Raw genomic sequence first — 23,244 nt, 5'->3', positions numbered from 1 at the left:
AAAAAAAGATACAATTTTACGACTGATATTTTTGAGTATATTTAAACATGATCTTTCAAATAGATCCAAGTTTTACCCAACCTGGACTTTCCCTTTAAACTTCCGGGTTACGGAGTTGCTAGTCGTTTCACTGATTTATCTTTGGTGAAGGAAGGATGTAGTAAGAAAAAATGCACGAGTAAGGCTACAAGTGTCATATTATGTTACTTATGATACGGCACATAAAATTGTATTTTAACATTCGTTTTAGAAGGTACTGATTTTCAAATATGAGGTGGACGAATGTAAGAGCATTTTCAAGTAAAAAATGTAAAAACGTTTTTACTTATAAATAATGTACGAGGATTTCAAAATAAATAAACGTCAAACTCCCAAGTTCCGATTGGCCCAACTAATATTGGAAAAGCGAATTGTTCGATATTCCTTATCGATTGATGGATCATTAACCTCTCTAACCCTAATGGATCCAGGGTTTGTGTATAAACAAGATTGTATTCGGGCTAACAGAGAATGCGGAGACTAAAGCCTCTGTTTTCATGATTTCCGGAAAATATTATTCGCCTACACGGAGAGAGAAAGTGGTGCCTTTCCTCTTGCTGGTAGCAGTGTTGCCAATGTTTCATGTACCAAATTCACATAACTGAATAGTAAATTTGTTAGAAATTCCCAAAACCGGATTTTTTTCATAACGTTAACTGCATATTCTTTTTAAAGCCAAGGTGACTAGAGTAAATGTCGACTGCCAGAAAGTTTGTAAATTTTTTAAGCGATTTTTGCGCCACCTTTTTCTTTTATTTTTTAACGATCTAATTTCATAATTATCCAGAAAAAAATATTCAAAAATTGAGAACAATTTTGAAGTAAGTTGTAGTTGAAAATACCACAAAAACTATATCATTTTCATACAAAAAATTTCCTTTATCCCACAAAGCTGAAGAAAACTCAATACACATGATACACTGACTGGCAGAAAGACGGGAAAGATTTCTCTAGGAAATGTGGAAGGGCGTGGTTTTTCTTCCGGGAAACACGAGGTGAACAGCGTGCTATCCTCGTATTCTCTGTCACCAGTCTATATTCTTGGGGTGCGTCTAGTTCGTCAAAAAAGAATTTTTTCCGAGTCAGAAAAATTCTTGCCGTAAGATTCGAAACGGACGCGTTTGTTTTACTAAGAATTCTAAGCGTAAGATTCGAAACGGACGCGTTTCTTTTACTAAGAATTCTAAGCGTAAGATTCGAAACGGACGCGTTTCTTTTACTAAGAATTCTAAGCGTAAGATTCGAAACGGACGCGTTTCTTTTACTAAGAATTCTAAGCGTAAGATTCGAAACGGACATTAAAAATCAATGACCAATAATGACGAAATATAACTTACCATTCACCATTCTTTCGTATTCCTACTGTTTTACACGTTAAATATAATTTATATCTACTTCGGCTTAGTATATTGTTGAGGTTAAAGGTAATAGCTAGTGTAAGGAGCTGTTGGCTCGCGTGGCATGAAGGGTTTGCCACCACCCTCCTACGCATTGTAACCCGGCCACCTGAATTAATGGCTTTAAAAGTCGCTTGATGACTTAGGCCTATGGTGGTGTCTTGTGTATTAGCTTAGCTGATTATTATTATTATTATTATTATCAATATCAGCAGCAGTACACCCCGCCATTTTATTTTATGTCGGCAAGGTAACTCGAAACTATTCTGACTATTTGTCTCAGAATGGTCAAAATCCAATGATTCTATTCCCAGTCAGAAGTGTCTAGCGGTGGCGACGGCTACACTGTACACGAAACTATTAGGCGCAATTCCCATCGGGGATTGAGAGTGAAAAACTGATTTTGAAGACAATTCGGCGGGTCGTGGAAAATCCCAACTTAATAGTCGATAGACCAAAAAAAAACTTGGAAGAAACTAATTTTCCGTCTTTTTTTCCGCCCTCATTTTTTATTCTTTCATCCTTCCGTAAAAACTCTTCGGTGGAATTCAATTGGATTAGTCAGGTAGATAAAGTTCGAAATTACCCAGCGCCCGCAAAAAACCACCTTCCAGAATATATATTAGTCTTCTTAACCACTCTATTAGAATTCTATGAAAGGCATTTTCACGGACGAAAAGACGTGATACTTTTTGCGAAATAGCAATCACGAGAGGCTCCAGGTGTACAGAATTTGCTGCCTAGGACGTTTTCAAACATTATTTTTTACCGAAATTTATAGATTTACGCCTTTGAGTGCGTATCAACAATCGGGAGCCGCGTTATATAGCTTAAGTTCAACACCGGAATACCGGATCGAAATATTGAGCCAAGTTCCGTTGAAGATTAAACGGCGGATTCTCCAGGCTTCGATAGCGCTGAAAAGTGACATCGAAGAAACGTAAGCAGCTAAGCATTACCGTGTTCAACGTCGCGTCAACAGCTTAACTTCTCCATTATCAGATGAGGCTTAATAGCGAGGCGTTAGAGTAAACAAACCTCGAAATTAAAGTCAAGTTTTCTCCATTTGGGAATTGGGACATTTTAACTAAATAGCGCGCTTACAACTACGCCTTTTCTGTCAACTTTTACGTTTAGCAGAAGAATCCATCGCCATATTTTACTAATGTTATTCGCTTGCAACATTGCATCAGATATAGCGTTTTCTACAAATGCTTTATTACTTGTATTAATCCACGGTTTAAGCGAGGGGTTCGACATTAATAAAAATTCCATACACTTTAGAGAAAATGGATTTTAGAAATCTTGAAATGAACTTGAAAATTCCGAAATCTGGGTGAAAATCAGTTCCAAAATCAACTTAAAAACCGGAAATCAACGCAAAAATCGTGCTCTGAAATTTCAAAATCAGTTTTTGATTTCTGCAATTGATATTCAAAATCCCGTACGCAAAATTGTCCAATTTCGAACCCCCCCCCTCAAGTTCAAGTATCTACTAGGACTATAAGCATATGTTACATATTTTGTGAGTAACTTTTTTATAAGTACATTTTACATTTTAACATCCTGAGTAATACAGGCTTCATAGTAGTAGTTTTTTTTAATCCATATAGTGGTTTATAAAAGCTATTACAAAGGGCAAATATTTAAAAATAATTAAATATACTTAGGCATTATCTAACGGTAGACGAAAATAGTGCTTTCAACGCCTTCGGGTTATAATTTTCATATATCTGAAGATAATAAGTTACGTAGATTAGGTTTATCTTTTAAATTCCCCTCAAACAGCAATCTCAAATTTTATCTGATTCATTATCTGAAGTAACCGATATGAACAAATCTGCTCTAATTCAACCGACCAGAATAGTTGAACAGTTTTCCGACTTAAACGTTGAAAATATGTTAAGTCTTGCGGAAGCAAATCCAAATAAATAGTAATTTAAATTTCGAGGGAATTCCATCGGTGGATATGTAAAATTGAAAAATGTCAAATATCTAAAATCTGCTCACCTTCAGTCTGTTGGCTTATAATAGTGTTGTTAATTTTCCGGAAAAATAAAATGCGGAAAAATTTCCAGAAAATTTTACGCAAATTTCTAAAAAATAAAAAATTTAAACATAAATTTTTTTATTTCTTTCGGAAAAATACGGAAAATTTTCCGAAAAAAAAACCTCGATCATTTTGCGGAAAGTTTCCGACTTACAACCCTAGTTTATAATGAATTCAGATTATTTTCGGATTTAAACTATCTGGTTTGCATAATAATAATAATAATAATAATCAGCTAGGCTAATACCCAAGGCACCACCTTAGACCCAAGTCATCTAGCGACTTATTATGACCCGTATCAACTGATCTGATAATATCTGAACGTAAATGCGGATAATCTGATATCTGATTTATCACATTCTTTATATCAGAAACCAGCGAAGGTAGCTGGTTTCATTGGAATAGCCTAGACGGATACTTCTTTCGCAAGGGATATATTATACACTTCTGGGTTTACTTATTTAGTCTATGTTATTAAATCGCAGTTTTCAGTTGGAATAAAATTATTCAGCAAGTCACTCGTAAATGTACAGTTCATCATGTACGCTTTCAGCAATGGGAAACTAACTGAGTGGCCAATCTTAGTAGAGGTCGGCGTTCGATTAATTTTTATCCATGGATAAAATAAGTTCGGCGATATTTAAATAATATTTATTTAAATATACAATATTTGAATAATAATTGTAAAATGTTTAAATAATCGAAAGTGGATAAGCCTATTATTTAAACAAAACAAACAATTATTTAAATATATACCATTTTAATTCAAATAAATGCTTGGTTGCGTAAGTTAAAATTATATTATTTTTACCAACTTTTGTTAAATAAATCGGAAATTTTGTGGATAATGAATAAACAATTCCGAACACTAAATCTTAGAACCAAAAATACAACCATAGTCTAAAGGACGATTGGATTTTGTTGACATACAAGACGCAGGATCCCATAAGTGCTCACTTTGTATTTCTTGTACAATAAACTTGTATTATTATTATTTGGCTAAACATTGCTGGTAAACACCATTCGAGCTATTTCGTATTAGATCGATACACTTTTGACAATGAAGAAGGATCCTTTCACCTTGGACGAATAATTACTGGACCCGAAACCAAATGGCGCGCTTGGTGATTTTACGGCATCGCCGCTTGTAGCGCCGTAGTGTCCAGTATTGGAAAGATTTATATCCAAATACTAAACATTTATTCCCTTCGCGCCAAAAGGTTTAAATTGGCGCCATCTAGTTTAAATAAAAGCATTAAACGTCTTAAGGCTTCTCTCTATTTGTTCGTTTCCCTGTAAGCAATTTGCAAAATAGTCTATTCTGTACTACGCACATCATCGCTTTTGTTGGCTGTTTTTATGACCTATACTTCAATCTTGGCCGCCTTTATTAATTTAAAATAACATTTTTTTTTAAAAGTTAAGGGTAATTTTCTTCACTAGCTAAATATCCGAAATATTTTAATAATTTCATGGTTATTGCGAGTTTTATGAATTTCAATCTAAAACTGCGCTCACCAACAATGTTGATCAAAAAATGTCTAAAATAATGATGGACCTGATTATAAAACTGTGTTATAAAACGTTACGATGGCCATGCAGTAATCTCCTTTGACAGCTAAGTTTAAATTAAAGCGCTTTCATAATTGAAACCGACGCTAATTAGTTCGGCGAAATAATTATAAATTATTTAATCGTTTCTGAAGGTTCTTATTAAAAATTTAAGATAAAAAATGTTTAAATAGCCATCAACGTAACCTGGTTGTCATTCTGCGAACAAAATACTACCTATAGTCCGAGCCGACCTAATCTTCATTAGCTGTGTAGTGTTTCGTCGATCCGCGACATCTAGCCGCCGCCACTTAGGCGCCAAAAAAATAAAAATATAATTTACACAGAAAAATAAATCGCGAAGTTGGTTTTACTGCATTTCGAAATATGTAGGGTGTAAAAAAAATTATTCAGTGCTAATTAAAAAGGTTTATAATCAGCTAGGCTAATACCCAAGGCACCACCATTCATTCAGGTGCAGCGTTGCCAGATTATTCTTACCGAATTATTGTACTAAGGGTAAAAAATTATAGTACAACAATAGAAATTATGGTACCATTATAAAATAGTATTTATTACTGTTTTCGTGTGTTTTAGTGGATGTAGTCAGTATCGACCATAGAAATCGGAAAAACTAACTTGAACGATTTTGGAAATTTTGCAGCACGCGTCGATTAGAAATTTTGATTTCTATGGTATCAACTACCGAGGGATCTGGCAACACTTGAACGTGGGCTTAAGGTGGTGCCTTGGGTATTAGCCTAGCTGATTATTATTATTATTATTATTATTATTATTATTATTATTATTATTATTATTTCGTCACCTGAAAGCAAAAACTACGTAACTTTAACTAGACTTAATATTAGTATAAATTTACGGGGTTTTTTCTTTCAGGCGACGATTTTATGTACAGTTAATAATAAATTCTTATTCTATAATTATAGTACGTATGGCAACGCTGTTCAGGTGGCCGGGTACAATGTGTAGGAGGGTGGTGGCAAGCCATACATGCCACACGAGCCAAAAGCTGCGTACACTAACTATTTATGGAAAGAGCAAACCGAAGATCTGGGGGAAACACCTTTAATCAGTAGGGAAAGAACTTGCAATCTCAACGCAGAGTAGTTCCGAGTTTTCACCCAGTGCTAAACGCTGGGATCGAACCCTGATTATCTTGCTGCGAAGCGAAAGTGCTAACACCTCCTATTATTTTTGAAAATACGAGCAATTTTACTTCCCCGCTTTCAGTGGCGTAGCTAGCAGGGGTGGCACCCGGTGCGGATATCATGGTGTGCTACTTACTAGTCAAAACGTGTAAAAACGTTTTTTCAAATTTCTCTAGTTTGTGTAAGTTTTTTTTTCACGGTCGGGTGTCACCCCCAAAACGGGCCCAAACGGGTGGCAGCCGGTGCGCCCATCACCCCCCCCCCTAGCTACGCCACTACCCACCTTGTCGTTTTGAAAGCGATTCTAAGCGAACAAACTTGGACGAGTTGCTTCAGGAACCAACACGAAGTGATTTCTCAAACTGGTTTTGAAAACTAGTGAAGCGATTTAAGGAGTAAGTGTGAACCTGGCTTTAAAGGTACAAAGTTGGTTTGTCATACCTAATTTGACCAATAACAAATCGAGGGATTTTAGGTTCTGATGAAAAAAATGTACCAGATACCAGGGCTAATAACTGGAAAAGTTCTCATTCTAGAGTATCAAAATAAGTCTAATGTCTTTAACCTGAGTTCTAGAAGAAATGAAAGTTGAAACTCGCCATTCAAGGAGTCGTTACCAGCCTTGGAAATAAGGTTTTTTTTATTAAACTGGTCCTTATGACCAGTGACCCCCTAGCATATGAATTATTAAACTGGTCCTTATGACCAGTGAACCCCTAGCTTATGAATTATTAAACTGGTCTTATATAAAATGTCCTAAAGTCATTTATAAGCCTAAAAAAACCTATACTACATGTTTAGAAGTTAGATTATGTTTGTAACATTAACTTTACACATATTCAAAATAGTTAACTTTATTTTATGAGTACCACAAGAATAGTACAATATAGTACTATCTCACCTAAGACTACTAACATTTCCTAGAAGACCCTGGTAATTTACCGTATTATCTCTCTTTCTTTAGGCCCCGTAACTCCAAAGTCAATGGTCGGTTACCGCGTAGCCAGGGGGCCTACCGTACTCGGGGGAAAGCGAGACTAGAGGTTTGAGGCCAGAGGGATGCGAGCGAAGGTACTCTACACAAAACCTCAACTTACGGCCGCGGCGGTAGTAAGCGGAGTCGCTGTACATAGAAATTCAGTGAATAGGGAAATCAAAATTGATATAAACCTGAAATTAATAGGTCATCTCCTATTATTTGGAATTAATAAACTGGTCACCTTCTGTTTTTTTGTTATTATTTCGAATTAATAAACTGGACACGGTGACCAGTGACCCCCAAAATTTTTAATAAATAAACTGGTCTGAGCAATTAATTAACTGGTCTTTGTCCACCAGACCACCGTTATTTCCAAGGCTGGTCGTTACCGTAGCTAAAGCCAAATTAGATCCGCCGTTGAATCTCAAGAAATTTAGTTCCCTGTCCAAGACATTCCGTATCACGGCTCAGATCCTCCGACTCGCCAGAATCTGTAAAAAGGAGAAGCGCACTGGCCCCTTAACAGCCGAAGAAATTGGAAACGCCGAAAAAACATGGATTCAAGTGGCTTCCGAAATAAAACTTTCAAATTTAAATAATAATGTCACCTGCCAAAGGCACAAACGCGAAAATCAAAGAAAATACGATGCAGCCGGACACGCGACTGCAACAAAACCGTTCTCTTTCCGGGCTTCACAGATAAAATATAGGAACCAAAGTAACTTTATAATTGGCGCCTAATAGCGCCGCACGTTCGCTTTATTAACCCCATTCTCTAAAATCATGGTGGGTGTATACAGGGTGTCTCCATTTGATCGGCCCAGTCATTTTTCTCAAACACTATTCTTTCTAGAAATGTGAAATTTTCAGTATGTACTCTCTCGGGGGAGATCGTTGTTATTTGTAAATTTCAGAAAAATCGTGAAATTTTTCATGGTTTTTGAAGTGTTAGTTTTTGAACGCTACGTGGTAGACGAAATGTTTCAATAAGCAAGTTGTAGAGCATACTCGAAAACCTATAATGGAATTGGTTTGGTGGAAATCGGACATTTCGTCACTGAAATAATTGGTCATGAAAAACAAACAAAATTGAAACTTTTCGTCTATCACGTAGCGTTAAAAAACTAACACTTCTAAAACCGTGAAACATTTCACGATTTTCAGAAATTTACAAATAACAACGATCTCCCACGAGAGAGTACATACTGAAAATTTTACATTTCTAGAAAGAATAGTTTTTGAAAAAATACCTGGGCCGATCAAATGAAAACAACCTGTATAAAACTCCCACCTACTGGCATCGTATACCTACTGAGAACAAAAAATATTCCGACGTTTTGTTCCTATATTTTATCTGTGAGGCCCTTTTTCAACGAAAAGAGAACGGTTTTGTTTGGTTATTTTCACGGTCATCATAGTAGATGGTTTCTTTTTGCCTGCTCTCGGACTCAAAGGGTACTCTCTTTAACCTAAAACGTTTTATTCGCCTGTTCCTGGAATGATAATTACTCCACCCCATTAACTATTCGCTTGTTCCGGAGTATTAGGGTTACTTTACTCCTTCTGAAAAGGAGTAAATCGGTTTTTATCGTCTGCTAGCCAGAAATTATCTACCGAAAAGGTCACAGGCAGCCATTTTGGAAAAACGTTTTTACTCTGACTCAAACTATTCACCACCACAGAATTGGAGTAAAATGACGTCATAGCGTTATTCTTCTAACCCTACTCCAAAATCCCGAAATAAGCGAAAAGAAACCCACCTATTATAGTTTTACAAAGCAGGTCATTTAGGCACCAAACCTAACGTTAATCCATTTTTATTACTGCGCCAAAATGACCTGCTTTGGTGTTTCGACCGTGCGTACGAGGTAGAAGGTTTTTTCAAGAAATGTTTTGGAGAGTTCTTTCCCTACAAATACACAACGGAGCATTATCACTTGCATGAAATAAGATTCGCCGATTATAGTAAACCAGCTCCAAGCATTTAATAAATATTTACACATAGAAATAGCCTCAGTCACCATCAGGGTTGGACATAAGGATATTTTTTTAGTAGTCAGTCTGACTAGTGAGCCTCCTATCTTAATTTATTTTAGTAGTCACTGACTAGTGGGGGGAAAAATGCGGGTATAAAAACCAAAAGGAAAGTCAACATTTTGCTTTATCCGTCAGAATTAAAATATGAGTTAATTATCACTTGAGTTACCTGATGCGATTTTTTTTAAAATAAAATGGGATTGATGAATGATGAATTTATGATACACCATATTCGCCATTATTTATGAATATTTAGGTAAATTTTTCACTAGCCAAATTGACTAGTGAGCCCCCGGATTTCTATTAATTTTAGCAGTCAGAGCATTTATTTTAGTAGTCAAATGCCGTGACTACACTGAGAGAAAAACCCTAGTTTTAACAGGATAATTTTACATGAACCGTCTGTATATCACTTGCACAGAATAATCCTGTAATAATTACTGTTATCCTTTAATTTAACGGAAGATATGAACATGAAACGTCTGTGTACAACTAGTACAGAATAATCCTGTACAAATTACACGTATCCTTTTTTTATACAGGAACATAAGTACATAAATGGCCTGTATTCTATAAAAATGGGTTGGTCTTGTAAAATGTACAGAAGGACATTGTAAAAATGTTCAGGAATATTTGCAGCTGTATTTATTACACACATCGAGAGTGTAAAATTAACAGTTCATTATGTAAAATTTACTTGAATAACAGATATGTACTTAAACGGCTAGCTTCAGTAAGATTAACATTGAAGTTCTTTAAAAACATTAGCATATCTGACACTGTAGATATACCGGAATCAATTAATTTCAATTTAAAAACTCAAACGTATAATTCATCGGAGAGCCAGTATTTTTGAAAAACTGGTTATTTCAGCACGCAAATTTTTTAAACAGTTTTATTTATTGTTTCATTGCTGTGGGGGTGCGCCCCGTACGACCACCCTTCATCTACTTACGTTAGTTAATAGCATCTGAACCCCGTCAATTTAATTACGCATAATGCATGGTAATTTCTTTGATAATCCTTCACCCTGCAGACCAAGAAGTGATTTGGATATGTTTTCGATTCCGACATTGCCCAAAATTATATTTTTGAGTGCACTGCCCAAGGCAGGGATTGACTAAACTCTATTTTGAAATCTACTAATGATAGAGTCATGATATGTTTTGTGGTTATAGTCATCCATTATCGGCCTCAAATGGTTTTAATTAAATTTTAATTAAAACGTCATACTAATTGTAAGAAATAAATAAGAAAAATAAATAAATATAAAAACCGTGAGATATTTTATACAACTTAAGCGAGAGTTTCTTTGGGAAAAGAGCGAGCGTTTTAACAGAGAGTGTAAAGATTATGAGAGGCGTCTCTCTTTCAAAAAAGCGTACTAACTTTTTTTTCCCAAAAATGTCCACTACTACCGTAAGAGCGATGGCGCCACCAGTGGCGCCGTTCTCACAGCGCGTGTGTTTCGATGTTAGGTTTAAAAGAGACGCAAAAACTTCCCAGATTTTTAATGCTAGATTTACAAGGTTTTTAAATAATTTAGTGGGTCTGGGGTATATTCTTTTGTTTTAAATTGTAAAATATTGAAAACAAGAAATCCTTGTTCATCTTTTTTTAAGTTTCCAAAGGAAAAAGACTGGTAAATTCGCATTTTCATTAGATAGGCTTATTGGCAAATTAACTTAATATAAAGTTTAGTTCTATTTTGTGGCTGAAAAATGTAAATAATGATGGGCTTACAAATAAAACTACGGAATATTTACACGTTAACCATATAATTTGCGCAAATAATTTCATTGATGTCAGTTTCATGAATATTAGAACTAAAAATAGGCTCACACCATCCGCTGTGCCAACAATTTTCAGTCTTAATGACTCTACACCATTGGAAATTTCAATTCAAGCCTTGCTACTCCTCTGGGAAGATCTAAAGGATAAAACCAAAATTAAGTTTTTATTAACGGACAGGATTAGCCAAGATTTTGTAGATAATTTTCTTGGATCTATAAGACAGAAAGGAGGCAACCGCGAGTCCGTGATCATCCCAATCCACAACAATTTCGAGCTGCATACAGGGCGGCCTCTGTGAATAATCTCTTGAAACCACCGGATTCTAATTTTGAAAATCTTGTAGTCTCGCAAAGCCAGGGGCAATGTTCCGATGAAGACTTAGAATTTTGTAATTCTATTGGAAGTCCAAACCTGCTAAAACAAAATGTTCTTAGTTACATTTCAGGATATCTAATTCACCGCTGCTACTCAAACCTTCAATGCTCTTCTTGCATAAGTCAACTCAAAAAAGACAATCCAATTGTTGACCCAACAAATCTGCTCTTTTACTTTAAAGCTTTCAAAACAGCAAAGAATTCTTCTATCAGCTGCTCAGCAGCCTCATCGTACCAACTGATAGTTTCTTCAAATTTGTAACGGAGACAAATGAATTAAGTATTTGACACCAGTTTTAAGCTTTTATCGCACATGACAAATATTAAAGGACGTTTGGAGAGATTCATCATTCAAAGAATTGACAAGAAATATTTTAAAGCTAATGAAGATTCTCCATGTGCAACTGCATACCAAAACATGATATCTTTTTTCATAGAATTCTGCATACATAGTTCCCTTAAAAAACAAGATCTCAACCATGAATACACGAAAACCCAGAAAAGATTAGATAGGAAACTGTTAAAAATACAACATTAATCTCATTTTACCAACTTCAATGTTTCCTCGTATTTTTTAATTTATAACGCTCTGTTCTCGTTAAGCCTCGGCCATTTCATAAAATTTCCAATGAATTTCCTTGGTTAATCAAACAAATAATTCTTTTAGTATCAAAATATTATAAATAGTCCGCTTTCTTGTACTTACGTTTCTTTATTTTTCATGGAATTGAATTTTATTAATTTTAAATTAGCATAATTCAAATATGTTTAACAGCCATGACTGATGAAAAACTTTCCGGATGTTTACAAAATTTAAAAAATTTCCAGTAGCGACATCGTGTGTCGGATAGTATCGTAACCTCTCCTATGGGCGCGCGCTATCAAAATCTTGTACGAAATTTTAACGTTACGGGAATAGGAAGAGACGCCTCTCATAATCTTTACACTCTCTGGTTTTAATATTTAGTCGTTTGTCGAATTGATTTACAGCAATAAACAATTCGGTAAAATACTACTTACGTGATTATTTACTTTGGTTTATAGAAAGGCTAAAGGCTCTGTCCGATTTCTCTTGAACCAGAGAGGCTCACAATTAGGTTAGTACCTATCTGCCAAACCTGAAAACCCAGTTGCCTCGTAAAACATGTAAAATTTTGTTCCAAAGTCTTCCGACTTTATTGTTATTTTTTAAACAAAATCATTTTTACTAGTGAAATAGCGGTGTATCAGTAATTACGTAAACATGTAAATTAAAATCGTGCTATATTTTGAAATATAGTCTCTTTACGTAGGCTACCTTAGCTATATACTAGAAATCAACCTTACGCGTGAAACTTTAAAAAATACTAACCAAAGAGGACTGAACATAAAGCTAATTTTAAAAACCCAAGAATAAGTTGTGCAATTGCGCATTATTGGGTCTCTCTGAGGTATTTGACCCGTTTACCCCCGGATTTTAACGATTTGTCTGTGCGGATAACCTTTAATTTTATAAAATTGAAAAATGGTAGATCGGCCCTGCAGATTAGCTGTTTTTTCCTAGCTACCACGTCAAAAATTCAGTTTCATATTCGTAAATTTGACTAAACGTGTTAGTGTATTTTCTACAATATTGTTTGTTGAATTAATTATTTGCTACTTATCGAATTTACTGAGATGTAAAAAGTATTTCTACCGGCGGATGTGTAAAACCAACTTTAATATGCCAATACAATTACGTAAAAGGTTCACGTACTCCAGAATGTAATTCATGTTGATTTGACAGACTTTATTACTGCGTTATTTACAGCTATTTCATCATGTTAAAGTAACATAAAATTACTTGTAATATTATAATACGGAATAAGCTGTTATATTTACAGAAACGTCTTGGCATCCCCTGCTTCCAACACTTTAATATAATTTGAACGGGTCTTTTTTCTCTCAGTGTAGTGACTTATGTCCAACCCCGGTCACCATCCCCATACCACAAATAAACTCTATATTAAGCCTATTTTTAGTTATCAATTAAACTTCACTATGGTATTTGCCCGGATCTCTCGAGTATACTGTCCCAAATATCGACCACAATAAAAGTTCTAGCACAGTACCAGTAAGAAAAATAACAGAAGAAATGATACATTATTCTTCTATACCCTTCGGCGTTTGAGCAGGAATTGCCAAAATATAACGAGTGTTATTTCAAATATTGACTAAGAAATATGGATTTATCGGTACGTTTTAGGTAAACAGAGCGGCACGAAAAAGAAGCATTTTTCATCCTTTTGGTCTAAACAGAAGGAGGATATCGCGCGTGAAAGAGGGGATCGCTAAAAAATGTCAAATGGAGTTAGTAAGTTCTGGCGAAGCTTCTCGGTCTTCCTTCTCGACGCCGCGTACGAGCGCACGCGCTCTCCAACGACACGTATTTCTAGGAAGGCTGTCTACAGAGAACGAGAGCTTTACTCGGTTCGTGTCCGCTTCTATTTGTCCGACTAGAAGGACAAACACGAGTCGGCGATGACGGAGGCTATAGCTGTATAACTGGCGCGCGCTACCATCAGACGCCAAGCTCGGATTTATCGGGCTTTGGTCCCGGGGCAAAATGTTCGGCGAGGAAAGATGGAGAGAGAGGAGGGGAGGGAGAGTTTGGGGGGAGTAAACATCCAGCGGAAGAGTCACGACCAAAGAGGATGAAAAGGTATAAAGGGGATGTTCAAATCGCTTTTCATCCCCGAGTCAGATATTTTTCGACATACTCTTTAGCATAAAAATAGCGTCGGTATATGGATGGTGGTAGAGGTGGGTGTCTAGGTACACACTGACAGTGAAGGAAGGGTTTTAGGAAAAATCGCAGGGAGGGGGGGAGGTTGTTTAAATAGATTTATTCATCAGGGAATTAGGACGGCGGCGTATCTTCTATTGTTAGAATGTCGTCTTCAAAGGACTAGAATAAATTATTCCGGGGGAATTTAGAAGCCCCCCTCCAAATTTTACGCGTCTGTGACGTATATCGTCTTCTCGATAAACATTTTCATCGTCGTTATTGTTATAAAGAGGTTAAAAGTATGAACAATAACCTGTTGACGTTACTGAGATCGTATAAGGTCTACCTGTTTACGGAAACGTTAAAGTACTATCTCAAAACCTCAATTGAAACAGAATCGCCATTTTTCGGGAATCGTTTCATTAAATATTTCTTCTTAATGTAATAGCTCAAACTGTACTCACAATTTTTCTGTTTATGTATTAAAACAAGTGATGGTTTGAAAGATAATTAATTCGAAGCTTTTCCGTATTACACCGAAAAAACCCTTAAAGTATCGCCCCCTACAGTAGTCGCATCGCGAAATATTTTAATTTTATCACCCGACGAGAAACTCAGATTTCTCAGCTTAATAGACGAAGAAAATCATTCGTATTTCTTTAAAGTAATTAAATATAATATAATCTCTTTTCATAAACGTAATGTAGGCGTATACCATTTCACATTTTAACTGGTTTAATCGAAAAGATGTTTATTACGATTTATGAAATAAAATATGACGCTAAGATGGTGAACGAGTTAAATTCTAGAGACTAGTACTTGATTAGCGATTCCACATTCTCCATTTCAAATATACGGCTGATATTTAGTCTCCTTTCGTAAGCTTTGGAACGCTCAACCAATCGAATCCAATGCACTAGGTTGGAGGAGCTGCCGATAACGACGAAACCAAAAAGTCATCAGACAGAGATTTGTTTTAAAATACTTTGGAGAAAGTTCTTGAAAATCTGCCGAGTTGGAAGAACTTCCATTAGCCGTGGTTCAACGACTTCGCTTCAAACACGACGGTGCTCCAGCACATCAATAGAGGGATTTTGTGGAATATCTCAACACGGACGCAACTTTAGACATTTTGTCAAAAGGTAAATGAAAATGTTTTATCGACCTATATGGCGCTATATAATTGGAAAAAAATGAGTTACCTAAATTCGTTCTTGGTTTGAAGACGTTGCGTTAAACATTTTTGACTACAACGCCTTCAACGTGTTTGGAAATTGACATTTTTACGTTTGTGGTAAAATCTCAAAAGGCAAGAATGGGCTGTCTAGAGTTAAACATTTTTAAAAGTTTGTTTTGAGATAAGGTGAGTAGGGAAGACCACGACGTAATTCTAATTCGCTAATCGTGTCAACTGAAGAGTACATGGATATGTGGTAAACGACAAAATCTAGCTTAGATAACGATGACAGCTTCAGAATTTCCAAGCTGAATACCGAAATATAAGGGGCTAGTTTTCACTAGGCCTAAGTCCACGCGACAACGAGCGTTTACGCAAAAAAAACATGTACTACGCCTAACTTTGATTTTAAAGGGCCACCAGATCGTTAGAATTTTGGGGGTGGGCTACAGAATCACTTGTATTAAACAGTAGGAAGGTATGCCTAAGTCACGTGGCGGAAGGGGATAAACTACTTGAAATTGTCTCTCAAATTTTTCAAACGCTTCAAAGAAACTTTAATGGACATAGTCCTAAGCCGTTTACGTTTCTAAGAAAGAGTAAAATGAACTGTAATTTTTCAGGGAATGCTTTTAGGTAGATCATTTACGCGTTCCATATGACCAAAAGTATATAATACCGCTAGTACAAGAGAAGTACCAATCTAAGGGCCCGTTGCAAAAGTCCTAGCCAAATTTTTAGACCATCGGCTAGAAATCGCAAATCGGGTAGGTCGATTGGCGAGCTAGAAAAAATCGGTTGCAAAAGTCTCAGAAGTGCGATCTAGCAAAATGAGATCTAGCCAAAATAATTCTAGTCGAAATTACGCCCCGCCCACTTTATAACCAATAGGAGAGTCCTATTTTCGCGGTAAATCGCGAGTTTTTTAGGCAGACGACATAGAAACGGTTTTCGTGATCTCGGTGAAAATTATCTTTTGTGAAGTTTACTTTCAAGAATTTTTGATAATTTTGTGTAGTTTGGTGGTTGAAAAGTAAATAATTATGGCACCGCGGGAATTATAATGCAGAATGCAACGGTGGTCGACTTCTCAACACTTCAGGCTCAAGATAAAGTCGTAGTTCATTCTACAACTTCTTAAATACGTGTTTTGGTAGTCGGTAATACTCCAAAAACTCTTTTTCATCCAATGCCAATGGATTTTGGCGTATATGTTGCACTGTTCTACGTCTTAAAACAGGTTCTCCAGCTTCGTTTTCGTGAATAAAAAACCCGCCCAAATCAAGTATTGCCAAATATTTCGCCATTTTCCCCGTTCTAGGCGGTTGGCGAGTGGGTTAGACCAGTCGCCAATCGGCTAAAAATATTTATCGCTAGCCGAGTTGAAAATTATACGTTTGCAACGCGTTTCTCAGCTAGAATCTCCAATCGGCTAACCACGCCTATTTTGGCTAGAATTATGACGTAACATTCTAGCCAAGTAGACTTTTGCAACAGGCCTTTAAGGATACAAAAATGAAACGTGTACCTTAGCAGGCTAATTGCAGTTTCCAATAGGTGCCATTTTCTCGACAAACAGTGTAAACGACTCAAACTTTACTACTCGTTTACAACTCCACCTAACGGTGTGAAATGTACAAAATACACTGCCTAATAATATTTATAATTACTAATGTGTTTTACATTACGTATTTCGCCCTTGTACTATTGTTTCTTACAAAGGCATTTTGTAAAGTAAGCGGGAACTTGCGAAGGTACATGTTTCAAACAATAACATTAGCCGGATGAAGGGATGAAGGCTTCTCTCTTATTTAAGAGATACATTATTTACTTCTGATATGACGAACAGAAGGAGCGTATTATATTATTGGGAAAAATTAATTATAATTATCATTATTTTATTAACCCCGGAAGTTATTTTCAAGGCTGTATTTGTTAAGGAGGATATTCTCTAATGCGAATGGAGAGGGCCCATTTCTACACCCTAAAAAAGGTTGGGTGAAATTCTAACCATTTTGGGTCAATTGTTACTCAAATTTTGGGTCAGTATTTCACCTACCAATAAATTTGGGCAAAATGAAAACCACCCAAGTTGGGTAAAAATAATCAGCCAAAGTTGGGTAAATTAACAACTGCCCAAATGGTTGGGTAAAACTAAATAACCCAAAGTTGGGTAAATTAACAACTGCCCAAATGGTTGGGTAAAAATAAATGACCCAAAGTTGGGCAAATTAACAACTGCCCAAATGGTGGGTAAAAATAAATAACCCAAAATTGCCATAATAGCCAAAATTGGGTCAAAACTGAATCATTATGGGTCAAAAATGTTTTGCCCAAATGTTTTAACCCAACCTTTTTTAGAGTGTGCAGCGCAGTCTGTTGTCACTTTTCTTCTCATGGAACGGTTTGTGACCAAATATAAAATAAAATATTATATATATATATGATCAACTAACTATATAACTAAATAATAGAAAGTATGGACTTAACATTTTGGTAATGAACTGATGAGAGTTAATAACGTATCAAGATAAAATAATGAAATAATTACAAAAGAGTTTCATGAGTCGCTGGATCGAGGCTCACAGTAGGCGCCGCGCCACGAGTGACCGAATGGGCTTTTAGCCTCTTTTTTAAGTCGGTTACTCGACGCGCAACCTTCAAAAGTTAAGGAACATTGTCGAAAGCATTATACGTTTTTAGTACTTGGCGGAGTCTCTACTCTGGAACTCGTTTGCTCTGCTCTGCTCGCCCTTTCTCTCTTTCGGGTGAGTCAATTTTTTATTGCTTTTATCTTCTCAACAGTTAATTTTAATTTTATTTTACCAATCAGATTAAAGGGGCACGGCTTTCTGAATAGGTCACAATGGACATGACGTGACCCCTTACACCTCAGATTGGTGGGTTCATTGGGAAAACCAATCCCGAAGTCAGACCCTTTCACTTACAAGGAGACGACCCGAGGTGTAACACACCGATTATGTTCAAACTCGGGGATTTGGTAGACCTTCCTCTAACTTGAAAAAAGGCTAAAGGGAAATGTCTCCATAGGCCAGCGGTTCCCAATTTTGTTTTGCTATGGAACCCTAAATTATAAACCTAATTCTGACGGAACCCCAACTAATTTTTTTACTTAACTTAAAAGAATCTTGACGCAAACAAAGATGGCCGCGTTGTGAATTCTCGGAACCCCTGTGACCTTTCCGCGGAACCCTCGGGTTCCTCGGAACACCTTTTGGGAACCGCTGCCATAGGCTACCAATTTGCCATGGCAACCAAAAATGTTTTTGACAACACAAAATGGAAATTTTCCCTGCAAAATTTAATCAATTTCAAACTTTTTCATTAACTTTTTATTTATATTTTCAATTTTTAGCATTTTCCAAAAATTAAATGTTTTTCATTGGGTGCCCTTAAAATTGGTCAGATTCGGATGTTATTTTCAATAGAATAATTTCCATTTTGTGTTGTCAAAAACATTTTTGGTTGCCATGGCCAAACGGTTGCCTATGGAGACATTTCCCTTTAGGGTTTTACAAGTAACATGAAGGTCTACCAAACCCCCGAGTTTGAACAAAATCGGTGCGTTACACCTCGGGTCGTCTCCTTGTTAGTTCTAAAATATAGAATCCTTGGAGAAACCGATTCACACATTTGGAAATTCCAATTATCAAAAAAGTACCACCGTCAAAGTCATAATTGTTTCAAATATAAAAAAAAATCTTTTCGTACTGTTGGAATCTCTGGCTGAAATTTAGACATTTGATACATTTCTCCGAACGTTTTATTGAGCAGAAACTTGTGATTGATGAAAATCGAACCACCTTGCAATAATGGTGAAGAATCTATCATAAAACTGAGATAAAAGTAGCGAGTTCCTGTAATGGTTACCTGCAAAAAGCTCAAACTTGAAGCAATCCTTTTGAGACCGTCTTGTTTTTATATACCGATGGGAAACCTCCAAAGTTCTGCTTCCCTTAATACACCATTACCAACTTGTTAACTCGATATTAACCTATGGTATTATCTGTTGGGGTAGTGCTACTGAAACTAACCAATTATTAATTTGCAAAATCGAATCATAAGAGTATGTCTTAGAAAACCATGGTTTTATTCTGCTACAAAGTTATACAACGAATTTGACGTTTTTAATCTTAAACAATTATACATAATCTCTGTTATTTCAACTAATTTTTGTAATTTGTTTAGAGAGATAGATCCGTCGAATGTTAATTATTTTACTCGTTTTGTATATAATCATAATATTTGCATACCTGTGATCCAATTCACATTTTTGCGTCGAAGTTTTATTTATTTAGGACCTAAATGGTTTAATGCATTACCCGTGGAATTAAAATCTAAAAGATTTACCCAGTTATTTAAAAGTAAATTGAAAATATTTGTAAAAACTAACACAAGTGTATTTCAATGATTAAAGTTATAACTCGGTGTTGAGGTGCTGCCGAAAAACTAATTATATCTAATTGCTCCCCTTAAATACAAGCCCTGCTTAGGTAAGGGGAGACGTGTTGTGCTCTGTTTAAATTTTTTTAATAATTTTTGTAACCATTTTTTCTTCTTTGCACAATAAACAAATAATAATAATAATAATAATAATAATAACTCTGCTTTGGGCACATCGATAAATCATAAATCTAATATTAACATTTTCCCCATTAACCTTAAAACGCAATCATTTGACCAACTTATTCCCGGTTAGGCAACAAAAAATATCGAGTTAGAATAAACATTGAGCATGCGTATAAAGGACTGGGTTTCATCTCCGTAAGCATTCCAGCGGACGGGGATATAAAGAATACCAAAAATAAAAATATGGAAATTAAGAGCGAAGCGAGCGGCGTAGTTGAATGCGTGCATAATGTCATATATACATACATAACGATTGTACCATAACTTTCATGGCAAAAATAGGTTCTGGGTAATTGGCAACTTATTTTTTTTAAAAACGTGCTAAAACTAAGGAAACTTGGGGCTGAAGGGAAGAAGATAGAGTTGTAAAGATCAAAACCTTTAACCAGATATAGGCCCACCATCGCTTTTAGCGAGTGGCCGATATTCCCATGGCTGACCATAGTCAACTACGCCGTAGGGTTAAAGAGGGCGAACTTGGGACTATACAGGGTGTTTCAAAAGATTATGCCCAAATTTTAAGGAGTTGTAGGGGAGGAATTGAGAAGTATGCCTGTTTTTCCCCATTTTCTGGGCTGCGAACGCGTACGCATTTTCGGGGTCATGCGAAATCACTGCGTTCGCAATTTCTTGGAATTGGGGAAAAGCTTTTTCGAAAAAAGCCCTCTTTTTGTCATTGGGTGTAGCATAAAATTTGCGTTAGTATCGGGCGGGATTCGAACCCGAGCCCTCCTGCACGACAGGTGAGCGTTCTACCACAGAACCACGGACACATATGTTACGCTTCACTGAAAATTAGAAACTATTGCGAGGATAGGTTTATTTTGGCTGGCCAGCTTGTTTACCTATCACACGAACCCAAACCTTAATGTTCGCATTTCCCTGCTGCTTCGTTTTGTGCTTGTTGCAACCTACTTGCAGGGGCTAGTAGGCCACACGTTGAAGCTCTCTGGCGCTCTTTTAACTCATCGTAGGAAAATGGGGAAAAAACAGGCATACTTCTCAACTCACCCCCTACAACTACTTAAAATTATTGCATAACCTTAGCAAACACCCTGTATAGGTACCGCGCGTGGATCCAAAACGCCGAAGCCATACGTCACCCAAAACGATTTCTGGACAGGTTGAAAAAAAGGCTCTGACAAAAACTACCCCTACTATCTGTTTACAGGAATTCAAATACGAAATTAAAATAAGCCTAACAGTTTGCGAATAGAAAATAAAGAATTAAGATGAGCCTAGCAAATGGCGTTACAGGTTCCTTCGTGTGATGTTTCTTTGCAACGCTGCGCCATTACGCAAATACCAGAGGTGGACTACGCCTATTGGAGGCCACTGGCGGTAAAAATGTCGGGGCCCTTTAGGCTTTTGGTTTACATGTAGAATACGTGAATAATATGAAATATTGCATCTTTGGCTTTTTCTGTTGTCGCTGTTTTTAATTAAGAATCTCTCCAGCTTGAGACCCTTTGCAGATTCGGGGGCCCTGGCTTTAGTATCTAGAGACATATTTGAAAGCCTTGTAAAAGCTATTCTATTCCTCTTCTATATTTTCTATAAAAAGTCGTTGAGTGAAACGTTCGGTGGTTGTTTAACAGTCAAATTTTCAATTATGTCTAAACTAAATATTTTGTTCAAATAAGAGAGCTAATGCAGTTTATCACGTTGGCAAAAAACGCCATGACGGCAAAAAAACTATATCATTAGATTGAACCAGTAGTGAAGAACTCAATTAGATCAGCACTGAAATTAAACCGTTGACCATCAAACAGTAACTTCAGCGTTCTACTATTTAATAGGCGATAGCATAAATTACAAGGTATACTGGGTAAAATTTCTTTCGGGAAACATTTGAGCGCCATCAAACGGTAGAAACCTTTAAAAATAGTCACGTGGTTATAAAATTGCTTTAAAGTTGGCTGTTTTAATATTTATACTTTTTTAATTTGTTAAACTTAATTTAACGATGACTCGGAAATTAGTAATATAATTGTGATAGTGATGTTAAGTTTCTGACTAGAAAATGGTAAAAAAATGAAAGACTTAAGACTAGAACACGTTTTTAACCTAGGCTTAGTAGAATAGCCCCTACCTTTGGATCGCGGAAGCGCGTTATAGAAGTTGGCAGTGCTATCATAGCACTGACGAATTTTCGGGAACATTTTAACAAGTTAGCTACAAAACAATTTATGCTATCGCCTATTGAAAAGTGTGGAGCGTTCCAACGGCCCACCGAATTGGCCCCATCTTTAAAGGGAGTTTTTGCACATAGTTGATTGACTTTTAGTGTAAAAAGTCTGAAGAAACCTCTATTCCTATCGCTTAATCCAAAATTCGAACACGTGAGTATTTTACGAAGGCATTCGACCTCCCCTGTAGCATTAGGGTGTCGGTCAAGAGTCGGGTATGGGTCTAAAAGTCGTTTTCAGGTCGACGACCGTATGCCGACTCAAATTGTTCAATTTTTTTACCCCAAAAATTACAAATTTCCATTTTGAGACTTTATAAAGTCGGCAAGTCGACTTTAATGTACAGTCGATATGCCGACTTGATAAGGACCACACATATTTTTAAAATAATTGTATTTTATTGTATAATTATAATTATACTTGAAGTTCATTTTTACTAATTATGATTAATTAATTTTTAGAAATTAATTTGCATAAGAAGTTACTTCCCTGTAGCAAATTAGAGTCGGGCCGACGTCGGCAAAAGGTACTAAACGCTAAAGTCGGCCGACCTTTGGATTGAGGGTCGAAATGTCGTAGGGGTAAAATGGTCGGCCGACTGCAAAACGTCGACTCTTTACCGCCAATTAATAGAACTAAGAACCGACTCCGAAACGACGTCGGGCCGACTTTATATTAATGCTTATTTCCGACCCAAAACTGATCTCATTATTAGATTTTCGAATACAAATAAGTTTGAAGAAAAAATAAAAGTGAATAAAAAATTTATCATCATCAAATAGTCAGAAAATAATTAAAATATCCCCTTTTCCTAAATAAATATGGTCGGTTTCATAAAGTTAATGTCGAATCCAATAATTAAATGTAAGGTCTATTTTAAGTTGGATAATGGTCGGCATACCGACCATAAATAGTCCCAAAAAAAAATTACGGTTTTAGTGTCGAAATAATACTGCTAGAATTAAAATTACGATTCCAGTTGCCATGGTTACGCGGGGCCTAATCTGATAAGACTGTACGAAATTCATCTTTATAACTAGGCGGTAGCGCCATCTATATTTTGTAAAGTTATATGGCTAAAAATAAATAATT

General features: G+C 36.2%; 1 long non-coding RNA gene across 1 annotated transcript; it reads right to left on the bottom strand.

Annotated features, from left to right (window-relative positions):
• Positions 1–11,065: 11,065 nt before the first annotated feature.
• Positions 11,066–12,152, bottom strand: LOC149948737 (uncharacterized). The gene is made up of 3 exons (XR_016480492.1): positions 12,097–12,152; positions 11,491–12,027; positions 11,066–11,427 (listed from the first exon to the last, which is right to left on the bottom strand). It is a non-coding gene; the product is annotated as an uncharacterized LOC149948737 (long non-coding RNA).
• Between the last annotated feature and the right edge of the window lie 11,092 nt (positions 12,153–23,244).

This window comes from Leiobunum rupestre, chromosome 4 (genome assembly GCF_980474605.1).
Source record: "Leiobunum rupestre chromosome 4, qqLeiRupe1.1.hap1, whole genome shotgun sequence".
Classification (NCBI taxonomy): domain Eukaryota; kingdom Metazoa; phylum Arthropoda; class Arachnida; order Opiliones; family Sclerosomatidae; genus Leiobunum; species Leiobunum rupestre.
Note: the sequence above shows the minus strand (reverse complement) of the source record. Positions and strands in the feature narration are given on the sequence as shown.